Source organism: Bos javanicus, chromosome 24 (genome assembly GCF_032452875.1).
Source record: "Bos javanicus breed banteng chromosome 24, ARS-OSU_banteng_1.0, whole genome shotgun sequence".
Taxonomy (NCBI): Eukaryota; Metazoa; Chordata; class Mammalia; order Artiodactyla; family Bovidae; genus Bos; species Bos javanicus.
Genome location: NC_083891.1, coordinates 32,944,875 through 32,958,244, shown reverse-complemented (window position 1 = coordinate 32,958,244; position 13,370 = coordinate 32,944,875). Strand labels below are relative to the sequence as shown.

At 43.1% G+C, this 13,370-nt stretch overlaps 1 protein-coding gene across 2 annotated transcripts in view; it reads left to right on the top strand.

Annotated features, from left to right (window-relative positions):
* Positions 1 to 13,370, top strand: part of LAMA3 (laminin subunit alpha 3) — a 260,366-nt gene that overhangs the window by 49,358 nt on the left and 197,638 nt on the right. The window lies entirely within an intron of this gene.

Here is a 13,370-nt window from a genome sequence, read left to right as displayed (position 1 = left end):
TCCTGTCTAAGTTCCTAACAGTGTCTTGCCCAGAGCTGGATTTCAGGAAATTGAAGCTTGAAGTTCAGCTCAGTCACCCAGGGCCACCTGATTCCCCACCGATGCTGAGCCAGCCCAGGACCCACCAGCTCTCCTGACGCCCATCACTGCTTTCCGCCGCCCAGCCACTGTCCCTCACCCTCTGCACTCTGACGCTTCTCCCCGGGCCTCCCCACTCCCTGCAGTGTCACTCCTTATTGCACGTGCGCCCTGCTGTGAAGGATGCCTGTTCCGGGTCCTCTCAGGAGCCAGAGCCTTTAAGTGGGAGCGTTCGGGACACAGGAAGACACCTTGTGTCCAGATCCGAGAGTTCACCCATGGATGCGTCTTTTCATCACAGTGAAAGTTACTCGAGCGTCCTTTCTTTGTCATAAGAGATGAAGGTTCCATCCCTGAGTTGGGAAGATCCCTTGGAGGAGGGCATGGTAACCCTCTCCAGTATTCTTGCCTGGAGAATCCCATGGATAGAGGAGCCAGGTGAGTTCTGCAGTCCATAGGATCGCAAAGAGTCAGACACAACTGAAGCGACTTAGCACACAGTGCGAGTTCAATCCTTAGGGATTTGGCGGACTACCAGCATCACCCTTATCCTGGGCCAAGTGCAGGCCCTGCCCTGGCCTGTGGCTCCATATAGTCAGGGTGTTCCTGTTGCAGTTCGTGAGATGGCAGGATAATCAAGCTCACATCCTGTATCCACAGGCTATGTGTACTTCTGCAGGAGTAATTATTTAATTTCTCCTGTGATGGGTATTTTAAAGGAAGAGCACAGAGTTCCAGGAAGCATCAAACGCAGACCAGAGAAGGGGAAGGCTGTGTTGAAACCTATGGGTTCCGTGGGAGTTAGCAGGCTCCAGGGGACAGGGACGAGGTTGCCATTGGGTCAAGTTGAGCTGAGCTGGGGGTGAGATGTCTCAAGTGGAGATTAACTAGATGGTTGGGTCTGGAGTTTGTGTGAGGAGTCTGGGCCATGATGTAACGTGGACATAGTGTGGAGGGAGGTTAGAGGAGGCTGAGAACTGAACTCTGGGTGAACTGGAGGAGAGGTGAGGAAGCGGGACGAGTCAGCGCTCCACTCTTTGCAGGATGGGCTGCCTCCAGGGGAAGGAGGTAGGTGGAGGGTTTGGATGGAAGGAGAGAAATTTTCTTGACTTTCAGAGGAAGAGTCATTTGAAAACTGATGGCTTGGTAGGTGTTATGCTTAGTGAAATAAATCAGACCGAGAAAGACAAATACTATGTTTCCTTTTTTTTAATTTGTATATATATTTTTGGCTGTGCTGGGTCTTCATTGCTGCAGGGGCTACTCTCTGGTTGTGGCGCTTGGGCTTCTCATTGTGGTGACTTCTCTTGTTGCAGAGCGTGGGCTCTAGGGTGTGGGGGCTTCAATAGTTGCAGCTCCCAGGATCTAGACCACAAGCTTAGTTGCTCATTGGCATGTGGGATCTTCCCAGATCAGGGATCAAACCCATGTCTCCTGTGTTGGCAGGTGGATTCTTTACACTGAGCCACAAGGGAAGCCTCTCTATGTTTTCATTAATCATTGGAGACTAATAAATAAAACAAATGAACAAATATAATAGAAACAGATTCACAGATACAGAGAGTAAACTAGTGGTTACATGTAGGAAGAGGGATGGGAGAGAGGCAAGATAGGGAAAAAGGATTAAGAGGTACAGATTACTGGGTATTAAATAAATAAGAATCAAAGATGTGACATGTAACATAGGGAATAGAGTCAATGTTTTATAATAAGTTTCTATGGAATATAATCTATAAAAATGTCGAATCAGTATGTTGTACTCGTGAAACTAATATAATATTGTAAGTCAACTATAGTTTAATTAAAAAATAAATACATAAGATAAAAGCTGATGGGAAGGAGCCAACAGAAGGCAGGAGGGGAATGAGATCCGAGCAGAGGGAGGGATTGCCTTTTTGCAGAGGAGTGGGAAGGCTCCTGCTCTATAGGTCCAGAAGGAAAGAGGGGGCTGTGCAGATGTAAGTGTGCTCATGGATTTGGGATGGGAAGGCAAGGGATTCCTTTTTGATAGTCTTAATTTTACCAATGAAAGAGTCACCTTTGAGGGTGGAGGGAGAGGATGTGGGGTAGTGGGAAGGGGGTCTGAGGATCTCAGAGAATCAGGTTCAGGAAATGGGCAGAAACCAAGGAGGCTGCATAGTCAGTACCACAGAGCGCTGGAGGCTGCGGCTGGTGATGGCCATGGTCAGCCTGGAGCCTGGACTCTGGACTCGGTACATTCCTGCTGGCATCCTCACTTCCCCAGCCAACCAGATGAGGCTGCCATATTTGTAGCTTCTAGAAACAATTCTTCAGTGTCCCTGCTTTTTGGTATCATTTGCTCTAGATGCAAAATCTTGGAAGGAGACATTGGATCAGGCATCCGTGCTGACTTACCTGTCAAGGGAGCTGGAAAACTGGCATTTTTCAGCTTCTAAAGGGAGCAGTGCATTCTGTTCCCAGCAGGATTCGTAAGGTGGGAAGGATTCACATGGTGGGAAGGGCATTTGGATCCTCAGAAGTCCAACAAGCAAAAGACAAAACCTCCGTCAGGTCCCTTTGTCCAGACTCCTTACCCAGACCTGGCCATGATCTTTCTCAGGGTGGAGGTTGATGTCTCTTCATATGCATAGTCTTTCTCCTTACTGGGGTTTGTTATTGTGAATACCTGACAGGTAAGTTGTAAAGAATCCGCCTTCCAGTGCCAGAGATGCAGGAGATGCGGGTTCCATTTCTGGGTCAGGAAGATCCCTGGAGGAGGAAATGGCAACCCACTCCAGTATTCTTGCCTGGAAAATCCCATGGACAAACGTGCCTGGTGGGCTAGTCCATGGGGTGGCAAAGAGTCAGACACGACCACGTGACTGAGCATGAGCACACAATGACGACCGATAAAAGACTCCAGATGCAATACCATCCACGTTGAGAACTGCCATTCTATCGGATTTCATGTTCAGAAAGTAAAGACAGCTTTAGGCCAAAGAATAGGTTCTAAGATGAATATTTAATCTATAGCCCCACTGATTTGAAATGACACTTGAGCCTAAAGCTCATTCCAAAAAAAAAAAAAAAAGCTCACTAACAAAAATGAATATGCTGAGTCAATTTCAGTGACCAGCATTATTCCTTACAGAAAAGCACAGCTGCTGTCAAAAAAGTCTCCAAAGTGCCCTACCATTAGTAAGAGCATTGGAAACCCAGCCAAAAGGATGGTTTTAGCCTTAGGTAACACTCTGATGGGAGAAGGCAATGGCACCCCACTCCAGTACTCTTGCCTGGAAAATCCCATGGATGGAGGAACCTGGTAGGCTGCAGTTCATGGGGTCGCTGAGAGTTGGACACGGCTGAGCGACTTCACTTTCACTTTTCACTTTCCTGCATTGGAGAAGGAAATGGCAACCCACTCCAATATTCTTGCCTGGAGAATCCCAGGGATGGGGGAGCCTGGTGGGCTGCCGTCTATGGGGTCGCACAGAGTCGGACAAGACTGAAGCGACTTAGCAGCAGCAGCAGCAGCAGCAGCAGCAACACTCTGATTTAGTATCTTAAGAAAGATGTAGCAGAAGGAGAAGGGAAGAAATGTGACAACTAAATTTAGGAAAGGAGCATTCTGAATGCAGGCTAGAAATGAGAATACTCATTTTTAAAAAATAATATTAAAAATATTTATTACTTTATTTGGCTGCACCGGGTCCCTGGCACGCAAGACTTTTGATCTTCATTGCAGCATGTGGGATCTCGTTCCCTGACCAGCGATCGAACCTGGGCCCTTTGCACTGAAGTATGAAGTCTTAGCTACTGACTTGAAATGAGCCTAAAGCTCATTTAGGCTTCATGAGCCTAAAGCTCATGAAGCTTTAGCCACTTCAGCCTAAAGCTCATTCCCCCCATAAAAATGCAGACTAATAAAAAAGGAATATGCTGAGTCAGTATGCTGAGTAGTCTTGGAAAGTCCCAAGAATATTCTAGTGAGAAAAATATTGGCAAAGGGGAGGACTGGAACATGATGGAGGGTGTGGACTTGTTTATGAAAAATGATGATAAATAACATCGTTTAGAATCTGATTTACAGTAAATCATAATCATTGAGAAATACTTTGTTGAACTTCATCATGGTATAAGTCATATGTAGAAATCAGTATTTTTTTAGGAGTTGTGGAGTTTAAAAATGTAGATTCGAGGAGAAATTAAGATACCGTGGTTGCTGATTATTGAAGTTGAGTTATTTCAATCTCTTTGCCTTGGAAGAACATGATTATCATTTCCCTTGTCCTGTATAGTTTCTCAAACAAATTCCAGTGCTATTTACTGGTTCAGGGATTGAACTAAATGTCATCCTCAATTTTATTATAAATTAGCAAAAAAAAAAAAAAAGTGTGAGTGAGGGAAAGTACGTTTTACAGGGAGAATCATGTCCTGGACAAAAAAATTCCCCGAGAGTTCAGTGTAGCAATAGAGTTGGATAAAATATTGGACTTCATTGTGAAGGTGAGCTCAGTTCTTGGATTCCAAAGGGCTTCAGCTTATTTAAAGTGAAAGTGTGAAAGTGAAAGTTGTTCAGTCATGTCTGACTCTTTGTGACCCCATGAGCTATGGAATTCTCCAGGCCAGACTATTGGAGTGGGTAGCTGTTCCTTTCTTCAGGGGATCTTCCCAGCCCAGGGATCAAACCTAGGTCTCCCACATTGCAGGCAGATTCTTTACCAGCTGAGCCACCAGGGAAGCCCAAGAATACTGGAGTGGGTAGCCTATCCCTATTCCACAGGATTTTCCCGACCCAAGAATCGAACCAGGGTCTCCTGCATTGCAGGCAGATTCTTTACCAGTTGAACTACCATGGAAAGTAAAAAAAGTGAAATTGAAAGTCGCCCAGTCCTGTCTGACTCTTTGTGACCCCATGGACTATACAATCCTCAGCTTATTTAAAATCACCACCAAATCTATCTGTAAATTTCTAGTTGTGACAAAATGCTCTTGAGTAACATATGTTAATTTCAAACTCTACCCTTTGAGTCTACTTAGGAAATAATATTGAATAGTTAACATCTATAAGGACTGAAAACCATGCTATATGTCTTCAATCACTTTTTTCCTCCAGAGTTAAGAATTCATCAATCATGACATATAGATGCAAATGTTTCACCTTCTCCCTGCCTTTTGATTTTTTTTTTCTTGAAATCTTCCACTGAAAAATAGCAGTCTTGTCATTTTTCAAGTTATTGGAGTGATCCAAATCTTTAGACTGTATTTTGGCTCAGGGCTTTATTGCATGGGGTTATTGTAGTTATTCTTAATGAGGAAGTGAGATATTTTAATTCTCTTTTCCTTCCCACTTCCTACCCTAATCCTTGCCTCCTGGTGACTTGAATCTTAATTCCTTGAAAGGAACCTAGGAAGATGTGTTGTTGGTATTTAAATTCTGGGCAGGCGGTCATGTGGGATACATGGTAGAAATTTGTGCTGCTTCAAAGAATAGGAGGAGGAATGATGAGAAAAAAATTTCAAGACAGCGAGGAAACATGCAGTGGCCAGAACTTGTTAGCAATGCTATGTGTTTTCTCTTAAAAGGAGATTCTAGGGTGAAGGTTCTTTCCCGGGGTGAGAGACTGATCTGGGACCTCTTAGGTCCCTTGCTTTAAGTTTCTAAAATGCTCTACCTTCCCTCAAAGGGGAGCAGGTGCTTTTGGGAAACAGTGAGAGGAGCTGAGGGACACAGTGACTTTCCTCCCAAGCACCCTCTTTCCGATGGTGCCAAGGTCTGCACTTCATAGGGCAGGGTGGTGATAAACCCACAAGAAAGAAATGTCCTCGCCAAGCCATTGGCAGACATGCTGTTTGGACCAGGATTAAAAGGATCTGTTTCAGGCCAGCAGAGCCGTATTTTCGTCACTGGACTTGATTGTTTAATGGGGATTGTATTTCATTTTGTAAGAAGTTTTCCAACAAGATTACTAAAACGGAGTTTAATTCCACTTGACCTGCATTTTTCCGTCCCAATTAAAAAGTTTCTATAACATTCAGTTCAGTTCAGTTCAGTTGCTCATTCGTGTCTGACTCTTTGCAACCCCATGGACTGCAGCACGCCGGGCCTCCCTATCCATCTATAACAGTAGCTCATTCGATAAATTTTTCAACTGGACGTGAGCCTCAAAGGAAACGTAATTGTTTGGTTCTGGATTTTGGGGCTTATTTTTTCATGACTCTTACTTGTATTTTTACATAGATAGTAGGAACATTTGTAATTCAGTTAATTAAATGTGTTAAAATGTCTCTCTATAGGTAACTTATTAATGACACAGGAAAAGGTAACTTTAATTAGGAAATCTGGTGGACATCTTAAACAAGTGGTCAAACAGCATCAGTGTTAAGAGGACAGCCTGGCATCCTGTGCCCCCTGGCATGATGCCATGAGAAAAGGATGTCCCATGGGCAGTAATCCTGCCAAAATGTTTACCCTGAATCAGATCATGAGGAAATAATCAGACACATTCAGATAAGGGAACATTTCTGTGATAGAAAGATGTCAGTACCATAAAAGAAAAATCACGGGAGAACCGCTCTAGATTAAAGGAGATAAGAGACTTGACAAGTAAATGCTATACATAATCCTTGACTGCATCCTGGATTGGAAAAATACAATGGGCATTTTTAGGAGAATCAGGGAAACTCAAATATCCAATTCAAGATGATATATGATTTTTGTTTAAATGATAAAAATTTGATGGGCATCAAAATGTTGTTTATGTAGAACTGTCTGTGTTCTTGGAAGATACATGCTGAAATATTTAGGGTTGAATCATAATGATATCTGAAATTTGCTTTCAAAGGTTAGAAAAAGGTATATGTGTGTGTGCAGACACAGAAAGAGAGAAAATACAAATGTGGCAAATATTAACATTTGGTAGGGATATTCATTGTACTGTTCTTTGAGCTTTCCTGTAGGTTTGAGAATTATGCAAAACAGAAAGTTGGAAGAAGCCAATCAGGAAATGCTGCATTGTGGAGCAATGTTTATCAAATTATAAAACTGTGATACCAGATTTATTTCACATTATATCTTAGACTTTTTTGAAGGAAGGTTCCTGTTTCGTTGAGTCAGAAGTTAATTTTGGATGTGACTTTTAATACACTTGCATAATATTTTACAATTTCACATGTCCCATTTAATAAATTTCATTTCAATTCAAAGACATATATTAAGCACCTACTCTGAGGCAACAGGAGTGATTAAGACACGGAGATGTCAGTCTAGTGGGAATGTCATATGAAAACAGATATATGACACAGAGCTTAATGGTGGTTTTTAAAATGGAGAATGTAAAATTTGTATGAAGTGGATATTCTTGTCCCTCACCTATGTATTAAATATCTTGTATGATTGTTTTATTGGAGAAGGCAATGGCACCCCACTCCAGTACTCTTGCCTGGAAAATCCCATGGACAGAGGAGCCTGGTAGGCTGCAGTCCATGGGATCGCTAAGAGTCAGACACGACTGAGCGACTTCCCTTTCACTTTTCACTTTCATGCATTGGAGAAGGAAATGGCAACCCACTCCAGTGTTCTTGCCTGGAGAATCCCAGGGACAGGGGTGCCTGGTGGGCTGCTGTCTATAGGGTCGCACAGAGTCAGACACGACTGAAGCGACTTAGCAGCAGCAGCAGCATGATTGTTTTATATTACGATTTTATGGACAAGGAAATAAAATTGCAAAGTGCTTCAGTGATGGACTTAAGAGTCACAGGACTGGTGGATCAGAGATTTGCTGCTGGAAATTGATTCTTCTCTGCCATTAGCAGGCCACTACTGAGAACACTTTGGGGCTCACCTCTGTCTGTGTTGCCAACGAGCGCCCACCCCCTACCCCCCAAACTAGGTGGTGACTGCACAACTTTAATACTCCACCCTTCATTCGTGGCATTCATTGAACACCTACTGCCGGCATCTGGGGAGAAATGAATAGGTGCTGGGCTGTAGGAGCTGGAGTCTCAGAGGCTTCAGGGTGATGAGCATGAGGATCAGACAGGGCTGGCTCATCCCACCTGCTCTCCCTGAAGGCTTTTAAGTCAAAGTGCCTTGGGCCGTAGCTTTCCAGGTGGCTCAGTGGTAAAGAATCTGCTTGTCACTGCCAGAGACTCAGGTTTGATCCCTGGGTTGGGGGAAGATCCCCTGGAGGAGAAAATGGCAACTCACTCCAGTATTCTTGCCTGGAGAATCTCATGGACAGAGGAGTTTGGTAAGTTGCAATCCATGGAGTTGTAAAGAATTGGACTGAGCATGCATGCCTTCTTATGATTATTATCTGCTTCATTAAAACATTATTTAGGGGTTTCCTTGGTGGTCCTATGGCTAAGACTTTACACTCCGACTGCAGGGGGCCCAGGTTTGATCCTTGGTTGGGGAACTAGATGCCACATGCTGCAACTAAGAGTTCACATGCCATAACTAAGATGCTGTGCAGCCAAATAAATATATTTTTTTAAACTTTATTTAAAAGACTACTTTGTACCTCCACCTAATGCTCATCAGCAACCTTCAAGCCATCTTAGCTTTTCTCATAAACACATGGAGAAAGAATGACAACTCAGTCCTTGTCGGTTACTTTTCCCTCCTTACTTTATCTCCCAAATGTTATTTCTTCAAAAATGCACAAAGCGGCCTTCTCTTTTCTGCTTCGAGTGACTCCATAGCCTGGCGCTTTCTCGTTTCACCAAGGGCCCTCCTTTACATCCGTGAGTCTCAAGTGTCGCTCATGCTGCTTTGAAGTGTTTCGAGTGATCAAAGAGCAGTCATAAGTAACTGATAATTTGGGTTAACAGAAGGTGCCATTTAGAAGGCACAGTGTTTAAAACTATCAAGTAGAAGAGAATAAGTCCTTACCTGTTGGCTTAACATACGTGAACCCACTGTGAACCCACTCTGGAGGCTGCCTCTCAGTGCCATCTTGAATCTGTACATTGAGGGGAAGTTGGCGGCCACGCGGGAGAGCTTGGCAGGAAGCCACTGCAAGTTGAACCGCAGTGGTGGGGAGAGAGAAGCAGAGTCTGTCCTTGCGAATGGACTCAGAAAGAATGAAATGTGGCCTCCCCGTGTCTGGGCACAGAAACAGGTGCTGAGGCGTCTCAGAATTAAGTGGCTAAGACAAAAATGGGAGGGAAACATTTGGAGTGGAAAGTCCTGTTGGTACGTGATGGAATCCCAGGACTTATTAAACTAGATCTGCGTGGAAGGCTCAGGGAATACTGTGGTGTGTCTTCCCTTGCTAGATGTGGGATTTTTTAATTTTTATTTTTTAAAATCTTATGGCCGCACCACTCAGCGTGTGGAATCTTAGTACCTTGGTGATGGTGGTTTAGTTGCTAAGTCATGTCCGACTCTTGCAATCCAGTGGACTATAGCCTGCTAAGCTCCTCTGTCCATGGATTCTCCAGGCAAGAATACTGGAGTGGGTTGCCATTTCTTTCTCCAGAGGATCTTTCCCACCCAGGAATCGAACCCTGGTCTTTCTGTATTGCAGGCAGATTCTTTACCAACTGAGCTATGAGGGAAGCCCTTATAGTTCTTAGGGATAAAACCCATGCTCCCTGCATTGGCAGATCAGAGTCTTAACCACTGGACAGCTAGGGAATTCCCTCAATGTCAGATTTTTAAATGCTATGCTGCTTTCAAGGAATCACGCATTATCTCAGAGTAGGATGAAGCAAAACAGAGAGGTTCCCTCTGAACCACCAACACTATTTCATTGATGAGAATTTGTGGTAGCAGAAAGTGCAGCTTTGGAAAACCAATGTACTCAAATATCCATCAAGATGTATTATCACATAGCTCCCTACCTCCTGGCTCCCTGTAATGGAATCTTAGCCTATTTGGAAATAATGATGTTTAGAGCTTCTTTGACAGTTATTTCCCTCAAGATGAAACAGATCAAATATAAGGATTGATCAGGTTTGGTGGCATTGCTAATTATCAGTGAGTAGAATATACAAAAGTGCTAGATTTTTACACCTGCAAAATGTGGGCATGTTGCTTCACCTCTCAGAGTCACACTTTCCTCACGTAAAATGGAATTCATGAAATTTCACTTTTATTGTGAGAATATTTGTGAGATGGTTAACATATATGGTACCTAGAATATCAGATCAGATCAGATCAGATCATATCAGTCGCTCAGTTGTGTCCGACTCTTTGCGACCCCATGAATCGCAGCACGCCAGGCCTCCCTGTCCATCACCAGCTCCCGGAGTTCACTCAGACTCACGTCCATCGAGTCAGTGATGCCATCCAGCCATCTCATCCTCTGTCGTCCCCTTCTCCTCTTGCCCCCAATCCCTCCCAGCATCAGAGTCTTTTCCAATGAGTCAACTCTTCGCATGAGGTGGCCAAAGTACTGGAGTTTCAGCATTAGCATCATTCCTTCCAAAGAAATCCCAGGGCTGATCTCCTTCAGAATGGACTGGTTGGATCTCCTTGCAGTCCAAGGGACTCTCAAGAGTCTTCTCCAACACCACAGTTCAAAAGCATCAATTCTTTGGCGCTCAGCCTTCTTCACAGTCCAACTCTCACATCCATACATGACCACAGGAAAAACCATAGCCTTGACTAGACGGACCTTTGTTGGCAAAGTAATGTCTCTGCTTTTGAATATGCTATCTAGGTTGATCATAACTTTCCTTCCAAGGAGTAAGCGCCTTCTAATTTCATGGCTGCAGTCACCAGTAACCATTAAATCATACACTATTGAATAAATAGGGTCTTGGGGGCATGCTATGATTATAGTATTTTCATGGAAGAGATTAAGAATGTTTAAATTATTATTCTATCCTGAAATGTTTCATTTGTATTCTCTCTTTCTCACATATCTAAAAGCAGTCTTCTCTTGATGTGATCTAAGAGATGTGCCACTTTTTTGGTTGGGTTGTGCTGCATGGCATGTGGGATCTTAGTTCTCAGACCAGGGATCAAACCCCCACCCACTGCATTGGCAGCACAGAGTCCTAACCACTGGACCACCAGGGAAGTCCCAAGATGTGTCGTTTTTAAGGAAAATATATCTGTTCTGATTCTTCAAACTGGGAGTTCTCAGATTTCCTATGAATTCCTTCAATATGAAATAATGGTGCATGTCTTCTGGGATTTATTTCTATCTTTAGGGATTGCTTTATGGTTTTTAGAGTACCTTACCATTCTGAATTAGTTTTTCTCCATGCGACTGGATCATTTTTTCCAAGGATGGGTAGACAATCTGAAAATGTTAATCTGAACCCATGAAGCAGATTTTCCAAGATCAAAGAACAAGTGTTTGGGACTAAACCAACTGAACTTAGGATTTCTGTAATTGGTATGACAGTTCTTCCTTCCACAGAGAAGGAAGAAATCGGACATCTTAGAGTGAAGGATAGTCTGTGACCAAGAGTGGAGATGACACAGGAGTCAAAGTGTGGTTCTTGAGACCTTTCAGGAAGGTCCCCAAGCTAGGAGGTCCTTTTTCCTATTATGGATTTATGTGAGGCCAAATTTTCTTCCAGTACTTCAACCAAAACATATTACAAGTATGAGAATCCAGCTGTCTTCTATGAAGGCAGACATTCAAAAAGATCTTAAGGATGTAAACTAAAGCCACTGTTTTCACTATATTTTTTTATGCTTTTAAAAATATATGGTATTTTTCATAAAATATGGTATTTATGTTAACATGCAATGGTTTATTATTTTAAATGCATAATAAAAATATTTTGAATTTTTATCAGCTTTAATTTTTAATATGGTCCTTATTAATTAACAGTCATAGCCCACTTAAACAAAAGCCTTTTGAAGTCCTCAATAATTTTAAAAATGTTAAGGTGTTCTGAGACTAAAATTTGAGAATCATCATCCTAGAAATTTTGGCTTTGACGTTGAGTTTAGAACATTTACAATTAGCTACTAGTTCTGAGACTTAAAAAAAAATGACACCTACCATACTATTATATGTGAACAATATAAAAATGAAATCCCTTGGTTTTTTCCCACCCCCTAAGGAGTCAAAGGGTCCCACAGGGTCTGAGTACTGCCTCCCTCTCTAACTAGTTGAACTCATTATCGAAATGGCTCTACTGGGCTAGTTTATAAGGTGGCAGAGTCCTCTTTTTTTTGTTTTTTCCTCTGCTCAAGGTCCCAAAGTTAATCAGTGGTGAAGTTAGGACTTGAAAACTAGTGGTCCAGTTTCATGGTCCATTCTACTGATAGTTGTGGAAGCCCACTCCAGAAAGCCACAGTGCTGAGTGCTATTCACTCCCAGCAGGAACCCATGAGAAAATTGGAATTGTTTAGGAGACGAGAAAAGCAAAGCTAAATGGTGATAATCTTGTCCATGGTCATGCCTCTATTAAGATGCAGCTATACCAAAATAATAAATTCATATGCATCAAAGGACTAATATATGGAGATTATTAGGCTTTTTTTTTTTTAATGTAAGCCCAAATCCTTCCTGTTCTCTTGCACTTCAAGCCTTTTTGCATTTATGTCCTCATCAATTTGCCTGATTCTGGAAGGTCCATTGGCCTGCTAAATAAATTTACTTTATCAAATAGGGCTGGCAGAGTTCTGTTCTCAAAGTCACTGTTGAATCTGTCCCCTGGGGTTGGGGAGTATGGGGGGTGGGGATAATCCTCACTCATTAACATGTTAGCGTATTTGTTTAACACCTGTGTTCCTTGTCATCCTAGGCTCTTTGATAAACACATAGATTCTCAGGGTTCGCAGGCAAGCCAGATGAGTTTTGAGGGCAGGGGCAGGAGTAGCCTGCAAGGACTCCTGGGGTCCATCACCGAGGCATGCTGGGGTTCCAGGATGGGAGGCTAAAGAATCTGGACCTGTGCTGCACTTCATCTCTTTCATACATTGGCACTGTCCTGGCCGCGAGCAAAGAGTGATGAGGATGAGCAAGAAAATCAATGAGGGGGAGAGAAATCAGGAGAAGAGGTGATGAGTGGAGATGACACAGGAGTCGGAGATGCTCCTCTCTACATGCAGCTGCTCAGGTCTCATCCTGCAGCCATGAGCTCTCCAAGACCTGGACCAGGGCCATGTCACTCCTGGGAGATGCTTAGGGCTGTACTGTCTTCTCCAGGTCTTGGAAGAGCTTAGCACATGATGACTGTTGTTGGACATCAGACATCTCTGAATGTACAGACGTGAAGATGCCTTGCAGGCTGGTTGAAATTCAAGGGTATAATGATTAAGATGTGGCAAAGATTAATGTCTAGATTCAGTGGAGGAATAAAAATGATGACTTGGGGTGTGAAAATGTTAAGCTGGAGAGGTCCAGTCAGCAGTT